Below are 26,031 nucleotides of genomic sequence, written 5' to 3' on the forward strand. Positions count from 1 at the left end.
TGTAAAACCTGAAGCCATAAAACTCCTAGAAGAAAACATGGACAGTATGTTCTTTGACAAATGTCGTAGCAATTTTTTCTGGATCTGTCTCCTCAGGCAAGGGCAACAACAGCAAAACTAAACAAATAGGACCTAATCAAACTTAAAAACTTTTGCACAGTAAAGGAACCATCAACAAAAGAAAAAGGCAACCTACTCAATGGGAGAAAATATTTTCAAACAAATATGTCCAAGAAGGCATTAATATCCAAAATATATTTTTAAAGACTCATATAACTCAATATCAAAAAAAACCAACAACCCAATCAAAAAATGGGCAGAGAGGGCTTCCCTGGTGGTGCAGTGGTTGAGAGTCCGCCTGTCAATGCAGAGGACACGGGTTCATGTCCCGGTCCGGAAAGATCCCACATGCCACGGAGCAGCTAGGCCCATGAGCCATGGCCGCTGAGCCTGCGCGTCCGGAGCCTGTGCTCCACAATGGGAGAGGCCACAACAGTGAGAGGCCTGTGTACCAAAAAAAAAAAAAAAAAAAAAAAAAAATGGGCAGAGGACCCAAATAGGCATTTTTTTCTAAGAAGACACACATATGGACAACAGGCCCATGAAAAGATTTCAACATCACTAATCATCAGGGAAATGAAAATCAAAACTATCATAAGATGTCACCTCACACCTGTTAGAATGGTTGCTGTTCAAAAAGACAAGAAATAACAAGTGTTGGCAAGGATGTGGAGAAAAGGGAACCCTTGTACACTGTTGGTGAGAATGTAAGTTGGTGCAGACACAATGGGTAACAGTTTAGTGGCTCCTCAAAAAATTAAAAATAGAACCACCATATGATCCAGCAATTCCACTCCTGGGTATTTATCCAAAGAAAATGAAAACAATAATTTGAAAAGATACATGCAACCCAATGTGCATAGCAGCATTATTTACAATAGCCAAGATATGGAAGCAACCTAAGTGTTTATCAACAGATGAGTGAATAAATAAGAAGTGGAATATATAGACAATGAAATACTACTCAGCCATAAAAAGGAATGAAATTTCACCATTTGCAACAACATGGATGGTCCTGCTTAGTGAAATAAGTGAAATAAATGATACAGAGAAAGACAAATACTGTGTTTTCACACATATGTATAATCTGAAAAATAAAACAAATGAACGAATATAACAAAACAGAAATGAACTCACAGATACAGAGAACAAACTAGTGGTTACCAGAGGGGAGAGAGGTGGGAGGACAGGCAAACAGATGAAGGGTATCAAGAGGCACAAACTACTAGGTACAAAATAAGTTATAAGGATGTAATGTACAACACAGGAAATGTAGTCAATATTTTATAATATAATAACTTTGTATGTACTATAAAAATACCAAATTACTATGTTGTACACCTGAAACCAATATAATATTGTAAATCAAGTTTACTGCAATAACAATTTTTAACTTATTAATTAATTAATTACCATACTATCTTTATGCTCACGAAGCAACTCATGGAAACCCCTTTTAATGTGAAACATATTTTATTATAAACATATTTGCTTCTCTGTTTTTCTTTCCATAGCCCCTTGTAGCCTAGTTACTCTACTAGACCATAAGGCAAACTGCATAAGGTGAAGAGACCTGTTTCTCTCCGTAGCATGGTACATAATACCTGCACACAGCAAATGCTTAATAAATACATATACAAATGCAAATTAAAACAAATTAGTGAATGAATGAATGGATAAATTAACAAAGTATCAGAAACAATGTCAAGGATTACTCCTAAACCACCATGTTATGCTTGAAGATAAATTCTCTCAAGAGGGCCCCCTGGAAGCGGCCCATTCTTGTCTTGGAAAATAGGGACTGGTCTGGTTCACATGACTAAATAGGTACATATACTTCTGCCATAAATCCTTTCTATCTGCTGGAAAGTCAGCAGTATATCCTTAAGGTGAGCGGAATTGGAGCAAGGCTTAGGAGAAGAGCATGAAGACTGAACCCAACAAGTCTTGAGAACAGTTATTTATCTTGGGTCATGGCCACAGTTGTATCTGTGGAACCTAAAATCAGGAGCCACACAGTATCAATAATTTATCAGATATTTCAAGTCATTCAGTTCAAAAAGTTCCCATGATCATGACACACAAATTATGATCTAATTAGGAGAAAGGAAGAAAGGAACAAAAGCACATAAAATTCCACTTCTGAAGAAGGATGATTTACTGCAGTGCACAGCCTTAAAGAGACAAGAGAGGCCGTAGATACCGTGTGGAGGAGTTAGAATAAATGCTACCTGTTAGCTGGGAAAATAAAGGGGATAAACAGAAAATGGAGACGATACACATGAAAAAAAAAGTTACTTGCCTGTTTTGCCTAGGAATGATCCTTATACCTTCTTTTCCCCTGGCTTTTTTGGCCCTAAGTATAGTAAATCCAAATATTTCTTCGAAAAATATTGATATTACTTACTTGTTTCTAGGCCATAAATTTTAGGACATAGTGAAGTACAAAATAAATTGTCTTGGCAGTACCCATTTCCCCCCACAATTTCCTGGAAATTGTGTCATGAAACAGAAAACCACAAAGTGAACTGTTTTTACCCATGTGAAGGACATTATAATTCAGAGCTTAATACTGACTAAGGGGCTTAGTATCAAAATTATGAAAAATAGTAACAGAAGAACTAAGCCAGTAAAACTAAAATCATAGTCATAAAATAAAGTCATTTAAATAATAAAATTAAACTTCAATAACCACAGACTGCTGACAGATATTTAAAATACTGATTATAAGACAATACTACAAGATGTATAACAATCAGCTGACACTGCAAATTTGCTGTATCATAAATTTGTCGTAAAACTAATATACTTCATGCTACTACTACTCCTACACTTAATAAGAATGATGGTGATAACCATACAATGCCACTTAATTGCAACTAAACTAATTGAGAATTTAGAAGAACTTAGAATTTTCTTTTAATCAAAAGAAGTTTGAGTGGATGCCTTGTTCAGGTAACTCTTCAAGAAAAAACAGGCATTCAAAAAATTACGTTTGTCCATTTACCTTAGGACTACCTCAATCAAGTGAATATTGAAAAATTTCTATTATTGCTGTGGTATTGGTGATGAAAGTGGTGGAATTTCTTTGACTAAAAACTTTTTGAAAAGTAAAGTCTGAACTGCCATTTTTTTCCCCTTTCCTTCTTCTCCTAAGCAGAGACAGCCTGAATTATATCAAATAAGGGCTACCACCAAAGGATAAGAAAAGCAACTTGAAATAATGTCCATTTTGGGTAAATGATGCTACATGAACTAATGTTCATTTGAAGTAAGGAAATTCCCACTATGAATCAGAAGAAATAGTGCATATTCATTACAGGTAACAATTATCAAAATAATGTCATACTATGAAGTTAAGGAAGCAATTAGAATACAAAATGGTAAGGCTTCCCTGGTGGTGCAGTGGTTAAGAATCCGCCTGCCAACTCAGGGGACACGGGTTCAAGCCCTGGTCCAGGAAGATCCCCCATGCCGTGGAGCAACTAAGCCCGCAGGCCACAACTACTGAGCCTGCCAGCTAGAGCCCATGAGCCACAACTACTGAGCCCATGCGCCACATCTACTGAAGCCCGGGAGCTCTAGAGCCCATGTTCCGCAACAAGAGAAGCCACTTTAATGAGAAGCCTGTACGCCTCAATGAAGACTAGCCCCCACTCACTGCAACTAGAGAAAGCCTGCATGAAGCAACGAAGACCCAACACTGCCAAAAGTGATAAATAAATAAAAATAAATTTATTAAAAAAACAAAGAATACAAAATGGTATATACACAATGACAGCAGTCATGAATCCATGTAAACATATGGACAACAGATACTGTTATATAATAATGTAGGCTTATCAATATTTTTCCTATTATTTTCTTCTATATTGTAATATTTTTAGAAGAAAAAAAACAACTATCACCAAGTTCTACTATCAAACTCTATAAAAGACTTCTTAACACTCACAGTATTATGAAAACAGAAATCTCATGTCAGCTATGGCTACAATGTGATTATCCTGTGCTTGGACAACGAAACTAAATAAATGGGTGGAAAAAAAAGGCAGAAATGATTTACCAAATAGCAATGAATGAAGGGGCAATACGTTGGAGAGATAAAAAGGTATGACTGATTAAAATAATTTAAAATTTTAATAAAGATATTTTATACGGGCAATATGTCTTGCTAATAATACCAAATAAATACAAATAGGTTTAAAAAATCATAGCCACAAAAAAAGGTGACTCAAAATTCCAAGTAAATATGGAGAAAGTTTTATCTAGTAAAGTAGGTGGTTCTAAAGTGCTAACAAAGATATATACCAAATATAGTTGTTACTACTGAAAAGAGAAACTCAAAAGCAGAGAAAAGAATATATTTTAGCATGACCAAACTAAGTATATTAAAATGTTAACAATCTTCTAAAAGGGAAAGGTAAATAACTGTTCTAAAAGGGAAGGTCACATGTTATTTTACCCGTTTAAAATTGTATTCTTATCTAACTCAGACTAAGTAATAAAGAACTACAGTTTTCATTTTTTTATTGTCATTGAAACCTTATGTTCTTATGATTGGATAATTAATTTTTATCATTAAATGGCTATGGCTTAAATGATAATATAATTAAAATTTACATAATTTTTTATATTTGGAAAACTTTATAAAATTAAAAATTTGATTAGTATATAACCTACTTGTAAAAATTAGTATAATTAATCTATTTGAAAAACTAGCAGCTTTTTTTTTTTTTTTTCCGGTATGCGGGCCTCAGTGTTGTGGCCTCTCCCATTGCGGAGCGCAGGCTCCGGACGCGCAGGCTCAGCGGCCATGGCTCACGGGCCCAGCCGCTCCGCGGCATGTGGGATCTTCCCGGACCAGCGCACGAACCCGTGTCCCCTGCAACGGCAGGCGAACTCTCAACCACTGCACCACCAGGGAAGCCCGCAGCTTTTAAACTAAAGTAAAATGGGACTTCAGTTCTTTAGATTTAGTCTAACCACTGAATATCAAGTTGGCTTTCCACTTCATGTGTTACTTTCCCAGACTCAAGAAATAATGGGGGCAGGGACTGCCATTAGGCAGTGAATATTATACAAAACTTGTATGAGTTTAGGACAGAAACTGGTACCAAAATATATCAAGCATGCCTTGATATAATAATATATAATTGCATAAACCTGTATACTGTTGCTATAGAAACATGAATGGCTGGAGATAAATAAGACTACCCTTAATGATTGACACTGCCCAAGATAAGCAACTGAAATAGCACACAACAGAACCATATTACAATCCTGCCAGACAAGTGAAGATTATTCTTTCATAGCTAATATATTCAGTGCTTGACACTATTTCAGTTTTGCTTAGACTATTTTTTAATTTATTTTTATTCTCTCTTCTTTCCCATATCTATTCCATTGCTGCTTTTTCTGTGCAGGAAAAGAGAATGTGGCCTTCTTGAAGAGCCTCCTGTCTTTAAATACTACGCAACTCTGAAAAGTCACTCCCACTGCGTGAAAAATATCATTTTCTTATGGCCCGGGGGCATTTTCACACAGTCAATTGCTATAAGAAAGACCTATATTTAAGAGCTACCTTATAATTCTTGCTGCTTGGTGAGCAAGGATGCAGTGGAGAGAATTCTTCTGGGGGTGAGGCTGAGGGCCATCTCTACTCCTCTAACAATACATGCATCTAACCCATAAATTTGGACAGAAAAATGTCACACTGCTTTCAGAGTGTAGAAGGTACTGTAACACAATTAGAGCAGGCTTTTCCATAGGAAGGTCAAAAAATAAGCACTTTTATAATACACACTTAGAGTACATATGCATATTAATTCTTTCTAAGCTTAAGATCATTTCAGCCAACTTTTATGAGCCTAACGTTTTCTGAAGCACTGGGGATAAAGCACTCACTGTCTAGTGGAGAAAACAGGTAAAATAACAATTAATTGTAATATATGTAGTAAGGACATGCATATATGCCTAAAGTATGATCTTAATATCATACAGATTTTAATAAAACTTACTATCACAGAATCCAGGCCTAAAATGAGAAGAGGTGTTACTTGGAGAGGGACCTAGAATCAACACAGACTAATACATTTAAACTAATCTTCACACAGATAATGATAAAACTTTTCCTAAATTCTGGGAATTATTTTTTTATAAAGGCAATGCTCTATAACTGCACTGAACAGCTTTGAAAGTTTTATTTTTATGCCATTATTTGAACATGAGGACTTTATGTCAAACGGTGTCCTATACTCATTTTCTTTTACTCCATTTAGTTCTTACAGCAACACAATGAATGTATCACTATGGACTCCCATTTGTTACTGGGAAGATTTCATGCCCATCACTCTGTGTAGTATGTATATTAGTTTTCAATCACAACAATACTACTGTTAAATTGATATCATCATCCCCATTCTGCAAACCAAGACACTGAGGTTAAGAAATTTACCAGTGATTAAAAATATAGTAAACGACAGAAATGGAATCCAAATGTAGGTGTTGGGCTCCAGCCTCAACTAGTTCCCCAACTCCATACTGACTGGTACTTAGATTCCAACCAGTCATACCAGCCTCACATCTCTCCACCATCCTTGCCACCAACCTTAGAGTCCGGACAACTCACACCTCCTCACACTTTAGCATGCTGCTCTGTGTGCGTCTAGTGACCTTACTAGCCTTTACCAGTGGTTCAAAATTTATTCATCTGTCAAAACCCAATTCAACCACCTTCCTCAACACCTCCAAAAGAAATGATCATCTGGCTCCTAGAGTATTTTGTTTATACTTCTGTCACAGTATGTCCATGGTGAAATTTGTATTGTAGTATGTTATATCTATCTCAACCCTTGGGCTGACAACTCTTGGGAGGGCCAAGAACTATGTTTTATTCACCTTTCTGGTGCCTAGCATGGATCAAGGTACCCAAGTATGTGATCAGCAAGCTCTATTAGTTTTATACTAGTTCACACGTAAGGTCTTCTGTATTGTGATCATTACTCTTTTTCCACTCTTCAAGTATCCTACTCTCCAGAGCCAACAGACCACTTGATGTTTCTCCCACATGTGACTCCAAAGTTTTGCTTTGCTTACGTTTTTCCCCTCTATACATTGTACCATTTCCTTCCCAACCCTATTTACCTACAAAATCCTGCCTACCTTTCAAGATTTAACTTTATTGCTGTCCTGTACAGGAAAAACCCGTGTAATCCTAAGTATTATAAACTTTTCCTTTTTCTTAATGCTCTCTAAGAGTGTTTATCAAATACATCGTGAGTGGCCTACACTGTGGTGATTATAAGCATTCTAGAGAAAAAGAATCATGTTATTCTTTTCATCCCCAGTTTTATCACAAAGCCTTGCTATAGTAAACATGTATTTGATAGTAACTTGATTTAACTTTAATCCTTGCATTATAAACTACAATATAATAGAAAAATGTGAAATAATTCTTCTGCCTGTTTTCCCTTTATTTTGCACTGGCATACACTCTGGTAAGAATTACACTGCACTGCATTATAATCATGTGTATAAATCCTAAGGCAAGGAGGGGGCTGATCAACCTCAGTGGTTGACAATGTCCAATATATGCAACTGAAATATCACATAAGCATGCTGCAATTCTACCAGGGAAGCGAAGTGTATTCTTTTAAAGTTAATGTATTCATGCATCATACTATTTGGGTAATTTTGCTAAAATTAGGTTACTTTTTATTGTTTTTTATTCCATCTCTTTTACCACACAGATCCCATTTCTATGCATGAAAGCATAGAAGAAAACAAGTCACAGAGATAACTGAAAATGTTCATCTAAGCACTATCTGGGGAGATAGTATTTTAGACTTCACATTTGGAATATTCCTCCCCTAATTGGTAGGGGTAATAGGTAGCCAATATAGGCTTTATTATTCTAATTCTAGTAGCAAGACCACACATATGGTGGGTGGATATGGCTATATCAGATTGCCTGGGCCCAATACCATAAAACAGCTGATACATGAACTTCCTTTCAATTCTGATTCTACCATCCCCAAGCAATCTGGTGATTCTGTTGCTTTTCAGCTGCCAGTGCTGCTCTGCCTAAAGGAAAAGAAAGTTTCTAATGACCAAATTCCTCATTTTAAATTTTACATACACAGAACTCACAGATTCTTCATATTCTAATTATTTTTGTCCCTAGAAAAATAATTTATCCCCATAAATCAATCCTTTTAGTTTTAAACACTAATTTCATGAGCTTGCTTAACATGAGTCTATCCTCAGAAATGTGAGTCTATTTTATAGGCCAAGGACTACATCCCAGACCATGACAGGAAATTAATGCTAGTCTTCTGGTCCTACTAGACCTCTCTGCCAATCCCTTCCCTTGATGCCAATAAGATGACAGCATTAATTTCTACAAACCATATATTTTTCTTCCTTTATGGTTAATTCCAAAGGGTAGAATGGAAGACAATATCTCCTACAATAAACTAGCTCACAATTCTACCTTTTATATAGTTATTTTAAAACATTAGGTATCTGTCCTATTTCGTGATAAATAATGCCAAACTGTTATTACCAATGTACTTGCCAATCAATCAGAAGGACTTTAATGTTAGCAGGTTAAAATAATTATTTTATTATTATCTATTATTTTATATTTGCAAGCCACAATGCTCTTATTATTTTTTAAAAATGATGATGCTTATGGTTTCATTCTGTCAAGGATAATTTACTTATGACATTTGGATAAAGCCAGACTTTACTAATATATTCCATTTGCTTTATGATGTTTTATTTTGTTTCATTGTGTTTGAGATGGAAATTGGAAATAAGGAATGTAGAAGTCTCAAATATTTTATCTCACAATAATAATCCACAAAGTAGAATACCAACTTAGCCACCAAAAATCAGGGATGTGTACACATGAGATAAACCCGAAAAGTTTTTTTCATAATGTCAGCTATAAGAATGAAGCAAATACATTAAAAATTCTTTAGTAGAAACCAAGATCACAGTGAACGCATGTATCATATATATCATATATAAAAATGGAAATATGAATATGCTTTTCTTACTCATTGTTTTACTCTTAAGCTTACCTTGTCCAACCCTCCACTGTATTAGATTAGTTCAATGTCTACCTATGTTCACTGCCATAAACAAAATTCATTTTAATGATCTGCAAATGTTGGTATATATGACAATAATTTAAATTGAATCTTATAAATGCCAAACAAAAACTGCAGGAAAAAATTAATAGTATAATTGGTTGGAGGGATTTACGTTTAATTAGAGTATCTTGGGGAACAGGGAAAACTCTGTTTCTTTTTCCTCATATTTTCATGAGGAGACTTTTGATCAAGAAATGCAATTAGTTTTATTCTGTCCCTCACTTCTTACCATGAGAGTGCCAGAGACTCATCACACTGGTGAGTTTAAGAGAACATACGAACGTGCCCCGTTCAATTCCTTTTTCTCAGTTCAGTGCTACCTGTAGAGAAGACACATTCAGGCCTGTTTTTATCCATTCCTCAGTGACAGAGGACTGTGGATGTCCCACTGGGCCAGCAGCTGGAAGGGTACCACTGTCTAATTCAGAGCTGAAGCCGATTTCATATGGACACATAATGCATGTCCTCCAATTCAGCCTCTACCAGTAATAAAACTGGTACTTTGATCTCCATCTGCCTGGCACCTGTGTCTGTTTCTCTGAAGTTTCCGAAGTCTGGAGGGGACGTGATTAATGTGATTTATCCAACCTCTAAAACTCCAAACCAAGTCGACTGCTGACATAGAGGTGGAGATCTACATAGATTGAATACTGTAAGATTGCCTATTCTTATTTATTCATTCAGTAAATATTTACTGAACACTGAGTATGTGCCAGGTATTCTCTAGGCATGGGAATATGGCAGGCGAGAAAAACAAAAGCCAGTATCTTAGGAAACCAACTCTAAGCACACACCACCAGGCTGTGAGTAAATCAGCAGGGAAATAGGAAGAGGAATACACCTGTGTTTTCTTCTTCATGGACTTCGGCGTATAAATTACAGTACTTCAACATATTAATTGCAACAAAAAATAATAATAGGCTGATATAAAACTGCAGATAGTCATCCATTTGACCTACAAAAATAGCAGTTGTCTTACGATGGAGACTAATAATTTGACACTAAAGAATAAGTGAGCAAATTCTATCCTCTTGGAATGACACAGAAGACCATATAAATATCGAAAAATCTAAAATAAAACGAATTAATGATTAAAAAGAGATATTTTAATTTAAAATAGGGTTTAAATATATAAATAATGAATAGGGTTTGATGTGGGAAAACCACTTGTACAGATTGATTGAATCTTATCAGCTCTGGGTAATAATACCATATCCTATTCCATGACAAACTAACAGAAGCAGTATCCGTTTTCTTTTAATACATCTGAATATTAAAGATTAAATATCAAAAGCAGCACTGATTTTCTTTTAATGCAACTGAATATTAAGGATTCATATTAATAACTACACTTATCCCCTTCTAATGTGTTTCTCATATTTAAAGTACTTTACAAATATTAATTCCAAAAAATCATTAATAGTGTCAATCCAAGATGGATAATATTCATATGTTTCAAAGATAGTCTACATCCAAAACGCTTTATACATCTGAAAACAGAAGACTTTACAAAAACTCTGACAAATCGCTAATATCAGCTAACAAAGACACAAAATATAACACTTTTTTGTATTTATAGAAGATTATAATCACTATGATACTAACAGGGAAGAGGTGGCATTTTGCCAACTGGTATGAGAGCTGTTCCGCTCCCTAGAAAATTAAAATTCTTAAAAAATTCTATACTAAATACAGAATTATTTAAAGTTAGGAGTAAAGGACAGTAGAGGGAAAAGAATGATTTTGTCAGTGGAACAAGGCAGAAAGGCAGTCAGTGAACGGTTACCCCAGCAGAGGCAGAGCCAGCCTGCAGTAGCAGTGTGCTCCAGGTCAGACTGAGGTGTCTCACCCAATGCCGTGTCTTGATGTTACTGCATCTATCACAGTCTATATATGCTGAGAATAGGCATGCTAGTTTATTACAAGTCTCTGAACTTCAAGAGAGGACACGATATATAGGATAAAAGATGATTTCCTGAAAGGCAATAAGAAATTTTATGAAATACTATGCAGTTACTTAAGATTTTTCATCTCGGAAATCTCAACTGGAGATAGGATCTTGAAAACTATAGCATGATGATAACATTTCAGAACAAAAATGATAGTCTTAAAATGAGCATACCCTACAGAAACTTATGTCATAGCTAATCCTCTCATTTTTCCTTTCTATACAAAATTAATTGAGATGATTTAAAAGTACATTTTCAGTATAATCTGTTGCAAGGTGAGAGCTCTGTAGTTCAAACACCTACAACTATGCTCTTCAAGGATTGCTGAAGTTTTACTGGTTTTCCCTAAAGCCAATCCTTTCTAATTTTTGTAACATTAAATTAACTTTCAAAAATTAAAATATACCATTTTATGTAGTTACTTTTCTGTTATTTTAAAACAGCATTGAGGGACTTCCCTGGTGACACAGTGGTTAAGAATCTGCCTTCCAATGCCGGGGACACGGGTTTGAGCCCTGGTCCGGGAAGACCCCACATGCTGCGGAGCAACTAAGCCCACCTGCCACAACTACTGGGCCTGCGCTCTAGAGCCCGTGAGCCACAACTACTGAGCCCACGCACCGCAACTACTGATGCCAGCATGCCTAGAGCCCGTGCTCCGCAACGAGAAGGCACCACAATGAGAAGCCTGCGTGCAGCAACGAAGAGTAGCCCCTGCTTGCCATAACTAGAGAAAACCCGCATGCAGCAATGAAGACCCAACGCGACCCCCCAAAAAAAAAACAAAAACAGAATTGAAGTGACACTTGAGTCAAAATAAATATTATGGTTCAGGTAACTAATAGTTGGGTCATATTTAAAAGTCATCCGAAGATAAACTCTTACAAAATACTTAGTTTTTAAAATGACAAAATTAAGTTGCTATAAACCTTAATGTAGTTTTTAAAACTTTCTAGAAAAGATTTGAGTCTGGGAGATAAAGTCCAACCCATGGAAAGAAATTAATTACATATGTTTACAAAATAAGTAGGTCAAATAGGCATTATAGATGATGTCAACAGGCATTATAAAATTATTCTGAGTATTATTTGAGTAAACATAGACTTACATCTCTGAGATGCTTATAAACTGAAATGCCTTATATTTATGAATTTTAAACTCTCCACATGTACAGTTTTTGTTTTAAAACCCAGAAAAGAGTTGAAATGGAAAAAAAAAAGAGTTGAAATGGAGAGCACATAATCACAGGGAAACCTTCAGATGCACAAAACTTACATTCTCAACTAGAAGAGCATATGTCTTTCTATAACACTCCTCAGATGAGGCGATTTCTAGATGTACTTATATAAAAAAAGATGACTTACAAGCATTTCTAAAATAACATTTTCAAATATAATGAAGATCAGGAAAACAATGAGATGGTGTTTACAACAAATAACACTGACAGAGAAATCTAAAATTCCTGACTATTTGACTTTAATAAAATAAAAACCTTCTAACCAGCTTAGTAACATAGGAATGCTGACAATAAAGTTCATTAGAGGATCAAGTTCAGCAATCACTCATTAAGGGCTTACCACAGACAAGGCACTGTGCTCGGCACTTAGAGGAAGCAAAAGCAAACAAGACTTCACTTTCTCACATATATTATGACTGGAGCAGACACCAAAGCTGACACCAAGTAAGCCCATTTACTTCCACGGCCTTTTCCAGCTCAAATTTTTCCAGTCTCCCGGCAATATTCACCTACACGATGTTGTTGGTGTTGATTTTCTGGGAAAAGAACTTTCCCCACCCTTGTTTTTCTGTCTCATTTTATCCCTATTTTTAATTTATGCCATCTTGTTGTATTTTGCATACTCTAAGTTGCCTTAAGACCATTGTAGAATGCGGCAGGGTATAAAGAAACAAATAGAAGACAAACACAGAAGAAGAAAATCAAGTCAAGATATTCCAGGACACACTTGAAAATCAAATTTTAAATGTCCAACTCTTCTTTCCCAGCTGGCATATTGGCCTTGAAGTCAGAATATCAAGATTTTAATGCTACCTCAATATCTATAAAATTTTAGGCATGATTCTCACCCTCATTAAGCCTCAGTTTTATCATCTGTAAGTAAAGGTAAAAACAACCATGTCACAGGATTTTGTCTGCATATTGTAGAGTAGTTGGTATGGAAGAAATGTTCAACAAAAATCAATTTTATTTCCTTCCTTTACAAACTCATTAGCTGTCTATTGCTCTAATATTGCAGTAAAATGTCAGTCAACAACATGGCATGTCTTGTTAGCAAAAAAAGAACAAATGTAAAACCAGTATATGGATAAAACTATTAAGACAGTAAAACCAAAAATATCAAGATAAAAATTCATTTAAAAATTCTGCCCACATTTTCTTATAGTTACTACACCAACCTCAAATACTTTGCAGAATGAAACAGATATTTTTTAAGGAAAAAAATGGTCCATTACTTCCTCTAAATTTCTGCTTCTTAGTCAGGGTACAAAAATGACCCCCAGAGTGTACATAAGAAACCAAAGGATGAACATTTTGTTGTATTACTTTTGAAAAATTGTCAACAAACATTTTTATTTAAAATATAACTAGATGACAAAATAGGATTCAAGATTCCCTTGAATTTAGGGGCAGAGGAGGGGGAAGCTTGAGATATCAGTGATAATTTTCGATTGCAAAGTGCTTTTTCAGTTAATTCTCCCCAAATTGATCTATATATTTAAAACAACCCCTATTAAAATGTCAGCAGGTTTTTTGTTGTTGTTGTTGAAACTGACAGGCTGAACCTAAAATGTATATGAAAATTCAAAGAATTAGATTATCCAAAACAATTTTTAAAAGGAAGTAAAAAGTTGGGGTACATACACAATTTGGTTTCAAAGCTTGCTATAAAGCTGCAGTTATTAAAAGAGTGGTACTGGTATAAAGATAGACCTAGAGATCATTAAAACAGATAAGAAAGTACAGAAATATGCCCTTAATATGTATGGTCATCAACTGATTTTTGACAATAGAGCCAAGACAATTTAAGGATAAAAGATGGTCTTTTCCACTAACGACCCCTTCATACCATGTACACAAATTAACACAGAATGGATCAAACCTAAATGTGAGAGCTAAAACTATAAAACTTGACAAATAAAAAATAATAGAAAATCTTTACGATCTTAGATCAAGCAACAACTTCTTAGACATACAACAAAAGGATAACCCATAAGGTAAAAAATAATAAATTGGGCTCAATCAAAATTAAAATATTTTGCTCCTCAAAATGCCATTAAGAAAATATCACTAATTAGGAGGAAAATTTTGGAAATCAAATATCTGATAAGGAACTTGTATCCAGAATATATAAAGAACCCTTACAACTCAATAATGAAAAGTCAAACAACCCAATCAAAAAATTGCCAAGAGATTGAATAGACAATTCACCAAAGAAAATATACTAATGGCCACATGAATATCATTAGTTATTAAAGAAATGCAAATTAAAACCACAATGAGATACCATTTTATGCCCACCAGAATGGCTCTTATCAAAAGGACCAAAAATACCAGAAGTTGGCAAGGACAAGGAAAACTTGGGGTCCTCATACATTTCTGGTGGGGATGTAAAAAACAAAACAAACACCATTTTTGAAAAAAAGTTTGTTTAGTAGTTTCTTAGTGGACATACATAAACTTATCATTGAACCCTGCATTCATACCCCTAGAAAACTACCTAAGGGAATGAAAAGATATGTCCACATGAAGACTTATACACAGAAGTTTACAGCAGCATTATTTAGAATAGCCAAAAAACAAGAAATCCAAATGTCTATAAACTGGTGAATTGACAAACAAAATTTGATCCATTCAATGGGATATTTCTTAGCAATAAAAGGAAAAAAATTCTAAACATGCTACAGCATTGATGAATCTCAAAAGCATTATGCTAATTGAAAGTAGCCAGACACAAAAGATTACATATTGTAAGATTCTATTTATAAAAAATTTCTAGGAAAGGCCAATCTGTGAACACAGAATACAAATCAGCAGTTACCTAGGATGGGACTGGTAGCAGGGCTTGACTGCAAATGAGCATGAGAGAGTTTTGGGGGGTAATAAAGGAATTATAGAACTGGATCTGGTGATGATTACACAACTCTAAATATACTAAAATCACTGAATTCTATCAACTGCATTGAGTGAATTTTATGGTATGAAAATTATACCTCATTAATGCTGTTAAAATTAACACAACATTGTATATCAACTATACTTCAATTTTTAAAAATTAAAAAATAAGAACAAATGAGTATGCAAAGTTCTAGACTAAAGCCATAGACTATTTTTGCAATGATTAATCAATAAACTATTAGTTTAAGATGTTTAACCCAAAGAAGCGGACATAAAGTAGAAACATAACTATTTTCAAATACCCGATATATTTCTAACATATGATATATGTATGCATATGTACACATATGTAATGTGCCCTTCAAAGGACAACTAAGGCTAATGGGTCTTAATTAGAACAAATAAATTATAAGAATACACATACAAATCAATACACTGAGAACTCTCTAAAATTAAGAGCCAAAGTTTCCAAAAAATGAGCTGTGAACATTTAACAGGATGCTCCATGAGTCAGTCTATTTCTTGTTACTGAAACTGTTTTAAATGGTTAATTGACTAGCTAGTATTGTTCAGAGCCAACTCCTACATGGAATGGAATTGAATAATAAATCAGATGACCCCCAAGATTCCGTTCATTTTTAGGATATTTTTATTATTTTTATTTCTGCCACTGAACTGACACATTAAAAATGAGGGTAGCCTTGAGACAAATGGGCACTCAAAGTCAAAATTACAGTCCAGTCCAGGGCCTAAAACAAAGCCTCTACTTGTCTGATGACCCTAATATATAATGGGTCTGAAAGTGAAGTTGTCAAGGTTCTGGATGAATACACTGAGTCTGGCCCAGGCAGCTACTGGTGATGCTTAACTCTAACTGTAACAGCATAGAGGGTCATCTTATAGCCAGTAATAAACTGTCTTTTGATCTGATAAGCTTTGGAGTATATCTTTTCAAAAAAATTATCAAATTTTTTTTAATATAAGGAGGTAAGGTACTGATATAAAAAGACTATTTTATTCATTTCTTTCTTAACAAAAATAACATTTTTCAGCAGGAGAAAAATGAGTAGAATTATGTAACTATTGTGCTGTGTTATAAGTAATAGTTATTGTCAAAATAAATATCTTCTTGCCTTGAAAAACATCTGACCTGAGCTCAAGTAAAACTATTATTTCAGGAATTATCTCTGTAGTGGAGAGGTGATGGGGGTTCATAGGATACATCAGCATCAACTAAAACAAAATAAGGTAGATATTATGTTACAGACAGAAACACACACTTAAAATTTCAGTGAAACTTCTGAGACTATAGTTTTTGCCTTGGCGATTAAAACCTTGGAATTTTAATAAAGCAATACTTATTTTAATAAACTATTGCAAACAATACCCTTACTGCGACATTTTCTACCTCGTTCATAACCAGAGAATACTATACATATGCGTGCATACATATGTGTTTTAGGTTTATACTCTTCTAATTTCAAATTTTGTATTCATTAGGTCATTTTACTCTTTAAAGAGATGAGATTTTAAACATGGCAGGAAGATGTAGTTGAACTGGACAGCAAATAACAGCTACTGGCTTGCTCTTGGTTATCTATTAGCCTACTTCAGTGTGTTTCCTGTATGTTCAATTAGCTCTTTTTTTTTTTTCAAACAAGTTAGGATGATCATCTCAACAGACAAAGAAAAAACATTTAATAAAAACATTCAGAAACTAGGAATAGAAGAAAACTTCCTGGACCTGATAAAGGGCACCTCCAAAACAAAACAAAACACATCTAACATCATATTTAGTGGTGAAAGATTAAATGTTTTCTCTCTAAGTTCAGAAAGAAGAAAATAATGTCAGCTGTTGTAACATCTATTTAACACTGTACTAGAGGAACTAGCTAGGGTAATTACATGAAAAAAAAATGAAAAGGCATCAAATTTTGGGAGGGAAATATTAAATGTATCTGATTTTGTAAACAAAAACTGTGTATATAGGAAATCCTAAGGAATCCATACAAAAAGTCTGTTAGAACCAATAAATGAGTTCAGCAAGGTAGCAGGACACAAGATCGATATACAAAAGTGAATTGTATACTAGCAATGAACAATGTGAAAATAAAATTAAGAAAAAAATCAATTTACAATAGCATCAAAAAGAATAAAATACTTCAAAATAAACTCATGAAAATAAATGCAGAGCTTATACACCGAAAAATACTAAATATCATTGAAAACAATCACAGAAGACCTGAATAAATGGAAAGACATCTAATGTTCATGGATTTGAAGACTTAATATTAAGATGGCAATATTCCCAAAATAGATCTATAGATTCAACACAATCCTTATCAAAGTCCCAGCTGTATTTTTTTGAAGAAATTCACCAGCTGATCCTAAAATTCACATGGAAATGCCAAAACAATATAGAAAAAGAAAAAAGTTAGAGGACTTGCACTTCCAGATTTCAAAACTTACTACAAAGCTAGATAATCCAGACAATGCAGTACCAACAGAAGAACAGACATACAGATTAACGGAATAAAACTCAGAGTACAGAAATCAACACACTTATGGTCAATTGATTTGGGGCAAGGGAAGACAATTCAAGAATAGTATTTTCAACACAAGGTGCTGGGACTACTGGATAACTAAATGCGAAAGAATGAACTTGGACTCCTATCTCACAAGATACGTAAAAATTAAATCAAACTAAATCACAGACCTAAATGTAAAAGCTAAAACTATAAAATTCTCAAGAAGAACACATCTTTGTGACCCTAGATTAGGCAATGATTTTCTTAGATGTGGCATCAAAAGCACAAGTGACATCAGAAAAAAAACAAATAAATCAGACTCTGTAAAAATTTAAAATTTTTGTGCTTCAAAGGACACCATAAAGAAACTGAAAAGATAATCCACAGAAATGGAGAAAATATTTGCAAATCATATACCTGAGATTAGTATCTAGAATGAGTTTAGTATCTAGAATGTATAAAAAAGTCTTACAACTCAACAATAAAAAGAAATATATCCAATTTTTTAAAAGAGGACAATATTTGGAATTATAAAATGGTGTATCCACCTTGAAAAAGTTTGTCAATTCCTCAAAATGTTAAGCATAGAGTTACCATATGACTCCTAAGTATATAATTAAGAGAACTGATAAGCATATGTCTGAATAAAAGCATAAGTGTTCATACCAGTATTATTCATAATAGCCGAAAAGTGGGAATAATCCAAATGGCCATCAACAATGAATGAATAAACAAAATGTGGAATATCTATTACAATGGAATATCATTTGGCCCTAAAAAGGTATGAAGTACTGATGCATGTTACAACATGGATGAACCTTCAAAACATTATACCAAGTGAAAGAAGCCAGACATAAAAGGCTGTGTGCCGCATAATTCCACGTATATGAAATGTATAGAAATGGAAAATAGAAGGTAGAACAGTGGTTTACAGGGCTGGGGAGAGAGGGAGGTGGTAAGAGACTGCTAATTGGTGTGGGGTTTCTTTCGGAAGTGAGGAAAATGTTCTAAAATTTGATAGTGGCCAACAGTTGCACAAATCTATGAAGAGTAAAATAACACTGAATTGTACACTTTAAAATGAAGGATTTAATAGTATGTGAATTATGTCTCAACAAAGCTGTAATTAGAAAAATAAGTCAAAGCAGGTGGGCCACATAAGATAGGTCAAGACCATCATTCAGTAAGAAATAAAAAAACGTTATCAAGGACATATTATAGGAAGGGGTGTAGATTGGGAAAATGACTCACAGAGCTTTAATTCCAACAGGGTAAGACAGAAAACATAGAAAAAAATTAAATAAACAAGACAATTACAGCTTGTAATAAAGGCCATGAAGGAAAATATAGTGACCTGACAGAGAAAAATTACTGGAGGCCTACATTAAACAAGGTAGTCAGGGAAGGCCTCTATGGGGATTTGATCCAAAGAATAAGACAATAACTATCACATAAAAGGTGTGGAGGGGTGCATGCCTGGTTGGGAAACGGGAAGTCCAAATGCCCTCAACTAGAAGACAACTTGGCATGTTCAAGAAATTGACAGAAGGCCAGTGTGTCTAAAACATAATATATGAGGGGGAAAAGTGGCACAAGAAAATGCTGCAGAAATAAACAAGAGTTAGATCAGGCAGAGCACGGAAGCTAAAGTTACGAATTTATATTTTATCCTTCCTTCAAGTGGAAGCCATGGGAAGATTTTAGGCAGAGTAGTGACACTATCTGATTTACACGATCCAATTTTAAAAGCCTGTTTTGTCTGTCATGCAGAGAACAGACTGGAAGAGGGCAACAACGAAAATAGGAAGAGTAAATAAATGGCTCTAGCTGTCCTCCTGGAGAGATGGGTGGATTGGCCCAGACTGAGAGAGTCTCTTTATGTAACTGCATCCAGCTCTTCAGGTTCTAGCCTATTCTAAGTATAGTGGATATTGTGATATATTGCCCAAACTCACTTCTGGGATGAAGGACTTATTTCCCCAGCTACTGGCTCAGCTGAAAACAGACTTCCTGGAGCAGCCTTCATCCAGTGATCAGCACAAAGGTAGAGAGGCCTGGCCCCTTACCTGAATGAGCCATCCAGCTTCAGACCTCCCCATGAGGTCCACAATGCCTTCACTGAAACTACATCCCTCTCCCCAGTTCTGCTTCCTTCCTTTCCCTCCCGAAGCTACTGACATCAAGAGTGTTCCTTAATCATTGTCCTCTATGATAATCTCCATCTCATGATCTGCTTCCCAGGAACTAAATCTGACACTGATTTCATAAATCTCAGTACATGGTCCTCAGTTTACCTTAATTTATAGACGGTCAATAATAATAACATTGAAATGATAATACCATTTTTAAAACTCCTTAACAATGCTGCGATACTTTGCAAATATGACTGACATTTGTACCATAACCCATTCATACTACATGTATCCTAATTAAATCTTTTGTTTGTAAACACATTTGAATTCTATTTTAGGAAAAAGGCAATAGTAAAAAATAAAATAAATGGCAAAATCAATTGTACCATTAATCCCTCTGAAGAACCTAGGAACAAGAGTGTACAAGTTTTCTTAGTGTCTTTCATTGCTAGATAAGAAGATAAAGCATTATTTACAATTGCTGATCAGATCAATTAATGTGAACCATTATAATTGAAACATATTATCCTACTCCATACTAATCAAAAGTAAAAATTCAATGGAGTACCATGTTTCTTTTAGCCCAGAACATTATTTCCTACAATCAGAAAAACATTCAAAATTTACATATGCAATTCTATTCTTCCAAACTACAGTTGCTCTCTATATTTATAAGTGGTATAATTTATGAAATAATTTGAGGTACATAAGAACAACATATAATCAAATCTTGATTATTTAGGGTGGTAGAAGAAATATATCACTAAAATCTACCCCATTTAACTCATCACATACAATCTTCTTGCCTATCAAACAACTTTCCTAGACTGCTTGCTGGTAGCTAAATAATCTAATTTGAGTTTTACCCTTTTCTTATTTCATAAAGGTTCTACAGCATCAGTGAAATGGCCAAAGGGCAGCAATATGAGAGAGTCAAGTCAGAAGTAGCAAAGTCCCTAAATAATCCTCAAAGTGTTCTACATCTTAAATAACTTAGAGTTTACTGTTGGTTGTGTTGGCAAAAAAAAAATATATATATATATAGAAAGGATCTTTTCTCTGGAGTTTCAGCCCAGATCAGAATTTTATTGCCTTTTGCCCAAGGCCACTGAAAGACTTCCAGAGCAAAAAGAAGGTACAGTGTGATCCTTAATATGAGTTATGAAGATCAAAATAGAGCAAAAAGAGGATTTCAGAGATTTAAAAATCAGTAACAATTTATACGGAAATTTGGAAATATGTCTCCATATTTTAACTTTATATTATAAAATAATTTTCACTCTGTTTTTGAAATAGCCAGGCAATAAGTTATGTATGACTGTGAGTTCCTTGAGGTGGGAAATACGACTGGATCATTCTATTTCCAATGGGTCGTATGGAGCCTGGAACACAGCACTCAACAAAAGAAACCAAAAAGGAAGATCTTTTAGTTCTCTGCTTCCACATACACAGATTTCCTCAACTAAGAAAGTGTATTTGAAAACCAAGTGTAAAGAAGTCAGTAAAAAGCAGATGACCATGTGGAATAAAGTGTTTATTTTTCAGTCTTCACAACAGCTTATGAGATATCATCCCATGTTAAAAAATGGCGGGGGAGAGGTCCAGTTCAGAGACCATAAATAACTTACCCAAGATAATGTAGCTGATAAGCTGCAGAGCTGTGAGTCAAAATGCTGCCTCACTAACTCAGTTCTCAGAGTTTTTCTGTAGCTGCATTGTCTAACACAGTAGTCACCAGCCACATGTTGTTGATGAGCACTTGAAATGTGGCAAGTCTGAGCTGAGTTGAGCTACAAGTGCAAAATACACACTAGATTTCAAAGGAAAATATTTTTAAAAAAGAATGTAAAATTATTCACCAATATTTTTTATATAAATTACATGTTAATAATATTTTTGAAGTACTAGTTAAATAAAATGTACTATTAAAATTAATTTTACTGCTTCTTTTGTTTTTAAAAAATGTGGTTACTTAAAAATGTTAAATGACATATGTGGTTTGCATTACATTTCTATCAGGCACACTGATCAATAGGAAAAGGTAGACAAAGAAGAGAGACTTCCATTGGAGAATGAGATTGAGAGAAGGGAAGAAGTGATCTTTTAAATTTTAATTTGTCATTATATTATCATATACTGTTTGACATTTTTTAACATGAATATATAAAATACAGCACAGATTCTATAAAATACTATGATGGCAGTGATTAGCCCTACCCATAATCTCAATGAAGTTTTTACATTTAGGGTGTTAAGCTACATCTAAAGGAATGAAGAGAAACAAAGGAGAAATAAAGAAAATTTGGAAAGGCATTCCAGGTGGAGGAAAAGTGTACCCAGCAGCAATGGGACAGCTGAATAAAATGTAGGAGAGAACAGAAGAAAAAAAGGACATATGGGGCAGCTACATCAGGTCTGTAAGCCACGTAAAGACATTTTATCTTTATTCAAAAGATACTGGAGAGTCACCAAAGGGAAGGGACATAATCTGAACTGTAATTTATGAAGACAGCTCTCACTGTATAGAATATAGGTAGACTGGGGTGAAGAAAAACGGAGAATGGCAAGGAAGGAAAGTAATGTTTACTGAGTTCCATGCACTTGGCTAAGTGGTTTACCTGTATTCTTTAATTTGGCATCATTGTTTATAGATGAAAAAAACAAACAAAAAATTAAGAAACCTTCCATGACCACACAGTTGGCAATTTATCCTCAGAAACTGTAGGGGATAATTAATAAGGATGGGTCCTGATACAGATAATTTGGGAAGAGGTGGTAGGAAAGTCTGGAGGCATCATATCTTCATTTTTATCTTTAAATTAAGTGATGATATTTTGTTAAGCCTAAAGGACTGAAAATGGATGGGGACTTGAAAATAGTAGAAAAGAGTTTGTAGTAGCACAGAAATGAAAGGAATGGAAGGAGCTAACCAAGAGGAAGTAGTAAAAGGAGTGGTAAGAGGTGTTGAACATCTATTAAACAGTAATAAAACTAGATAAAATTTATTGAGTTCTTATTATGTACCTGCCACTGGCTGAGCATTTTATATGCATTTTCTCATTTAATCCCCAAGACTTCTAATTAGATGAGTATAATTATTTATCCTCCTATTACATATGCAAATTAGAGATTAAATAACTTGAACTTTCATCACAGAGGCATGAGTCAAACCAACTTCTGTCTTTCCCAAGCTACTTAACCAGGTCTTCAATAACACTATAATGTTAAAAATCTGAAATTCCATTCTACTACAAGGGAAGAAACCTCTCATTTGAGAAATGAAGCAATACTGAGGCCTAAAGAGCTTGAAGTGACCTATTTAAGATGTCAAAAATAGTTAATGCCAACGTCAGAACTAAAATCTGGGTTTCAAAATTTCAGACGCAGATAAACAAACTATGGTATACATATATATATATATATATATATATATATATACACACACACACAGACATATTGTATTATTTATGGCTAATATATTACGGGCCATCGATCTACGGAAAAAACATGAAAGAACCTTAAATGCATATTACTGAGCGAAAGAAAGCAATGTGAAAACGCTACATAGGGAGACTGGTTCAAGATGGTGGAGTACAAGGACACGCTCTCACTCCCTCTTGCAAGAACAGGAGAATCACAACTAACTGCCGAACAACCATCAACAGGAAGACGCTGGAACTCACCAAAAAAGATACCCCACATCCAAAGACAAAGGAGAAGCCACAATGAGATGGTAGGAGGGGCGCAATCACAATAAAATCAAATCCCATAACTGCTGGGTGGGTGACTCACAAACTGGAGAACACTTATATCACAGAAGTCCACACACTGTAGTGAAGGTTCTGAGCCCCATGTCAGGCTTCCCAACCTGGGGGTCTGGCAACGGCTAGCAAGATTTGATTGCAGGACTTCGACAGGACTGGGGGAAACAGAGACTCCACTCTAGGAGGGCACACACAAAGCAGTGTGTGCACTGGGACCCAGGGGAAGGAGCAGTGACCCCATAGGAGACTGAACCAGACCTACCTGCTAGTGTTGGAGGGTCTCCTGCAGAGGCAGGGGGTGGCTGTGTCTCACTGTGAGGACAAGGACACTGGCAGCAGAAGTTCGGGAAGTACTCCTTGGCATGAGCCCTCCGAGAGAGTCCGTCATTAGGCCCACCAAAGAGCCCAGGTAGGCTCCAGGGTTGGGTCCCCTCAGGCCAAACAACCAACAGGGAGGGAACCCAGCCCCACCCATCAGGAGAAGAGTGGATTAAAGTTTTACTGAGCTCTGCCCACCATAGCAACAGCCAGCTCTACCAACCACCAGTCCCTCCCATCAGGAAACTTGTACAAGCCTCTTAGATAACCTCATCCACCAGAGGGCAGACAGAAGAAGCAAGAAGAACTACAATCCTACAGCCTGTGGAACAAAAAACCACATTAACAGAAAGATAGACAAGATGAAAAGGCAGAGGGTTATGTACCAGATGAAGGAAAAAGATAAAACCCCAGAAAAACAAATAAATGAAGTGGAGATAGGCAACCTTCCAGAAAAAGAATTCAGAATAATGATAGTGAAGATGATCCAGGACCTTGGAAAGAGAATGGAGGCAAAGATTGAGAAGATGCAAGATATGTTTAACAAAGGTGCCCTGGAAGACAGAATGGTGGAATTCACTGCTGTGGAACAGAATAAAGAAAAAAGAATGAAAGAAATGAAGACAGCCTAAGAGACCTCTGGGAGAACATTAAATGCAACAACATTCACATTATAGGGGTCCCAGAAGGAGAAGAGAGAGAAAGGACCCGAGAAAATATTTGAAAAGATTATAGTTGAAAACTTCCCTAACATGGAAAAGGAAATAGCCACCCAAGTCCAGGAAGCGTGGAGACTCCCATACAGGATAAGCCCAATGAGAAACATGTCGAGACACATAGTAATCAAACTGGCAAAAATTAAAGACAGAAAAATTACTGAAAGCAGCAAGGGAAAAATGACGAATAACATACAAGTCAACTCCCATAAGGTTAAGAGCTGATTTCTCAGCAGAAACTCTACAAGCCAAAAGGGAGTGGCATGATATACTTAAAGTGATGAAAGGGAAGAACCTACAACCAAGATTACTCTTCCCCGCAAGGATCTCATTCAGATTCGATGGAGAAATCAAAAGCTTTACAGACAAGCAAAAGCTAAGAGAATTCAGCACCACCAAACCAGCTCTACAACAAATGCTAAAGGAACTTCTCTAAGTGGGAAACACAAGAGAAGAAAAGGACCTACAAAAACAAACCCAAAACAATTAAGAAAATGGTCATAGGAACATGCATATCGATAATTACCTTAAACATGAATGGATTAAATGCTCCAACCAAAGGACACAGGCTTGCTGAATGGATACAAAAACAAGACTCATATATATATATGCTGTCTACAAGAGACCCACTTCAGACCTAGGGACACACATAGAGATGGAAAAAGATATTCCATGCGAATGGAAATCAAAAGAAAGCTGGAGTAGCAATTCTCATAACAGATAAAATAGACTTTAAAATAAAGAATGTTACAAGAGACAAGGAAGGACACTACATAATGATCAAGGGATCAATTCAAGAAGAAGACATAACAATTATAAATATATAGGCACCCAACCTAGGAGCACCTCAATATATACGGCAACTGCTAACAGCTATAAAAGAGGAAATGGACAGTAACACAATAATAGTGAGGGACTTTAACACCTCACTTACACCAATGGACAGATCATCCAAACAGAAAATTAATAAGAAACACAAGCTTTAAATGACACAATAGACCAGATAGATTTAATTGGTATTTATAGGGCATTCCATCTGAAAACAGCAGATTACATTTTCTTCTCAAGTGCACATGGAACATTCTCAAGGATTGATCACATCTTGGATGACAAATCAAGCTCAGTTAATTTAAGAAAACTGAAATCATATCAAGCATCTTTTCTGACCACAATGCTATGAGATTAGAAATGAATTACAGGGAAAAAAAACATAAAAAACACAAAGGAGGCTAAAAAACACACGGAGGCTAAACAATACATTACTAAATAAC

The 26,031-nt window shown here is 35.3% G+C and overlaps 1 protein-coding gene across 27 annotated transcripts in view; it reads right to left on the reverse strand.

Moving 5' to 3' along the window:
- Positions 1-26,031, reverse strand: part of FOXP2 (forkhead box P2) — a 536,717-nt gene that overhangs the window by 414,122 nt on the left and 96,564 nt on the right. The window contains exon 1 of one of the 27 annotated variants that reach the window (XM_055084890.1): positions 21,591-21,734. The exons of the other annotated variants lie outside the window; for them this stretch is intronic. The gene's annotated coding sequence lies outside the window, so the exon portion shown is untranslated. Of the gene's footprint in view, positions 1-21,590; positions 21,735-26,031 lie in introns of those variants that run through there. 27 annotated transcript variants of the gene reach the window in all.

Source organism: Physeter macrocephalus, chromosome 5 (assembly GCF_002837175.3).
Source record: "Physeter macrocephalus isolate SW-GA chromosome 5, ASM283717v5, whole genome shotgun sequence".
Taxonomy (NCBI): Eukaryota; Metazoa; Chordata; class Mammalia; order Artiodactyla; family Physeteridae; genus Physeter; species Physeter macrocephalus.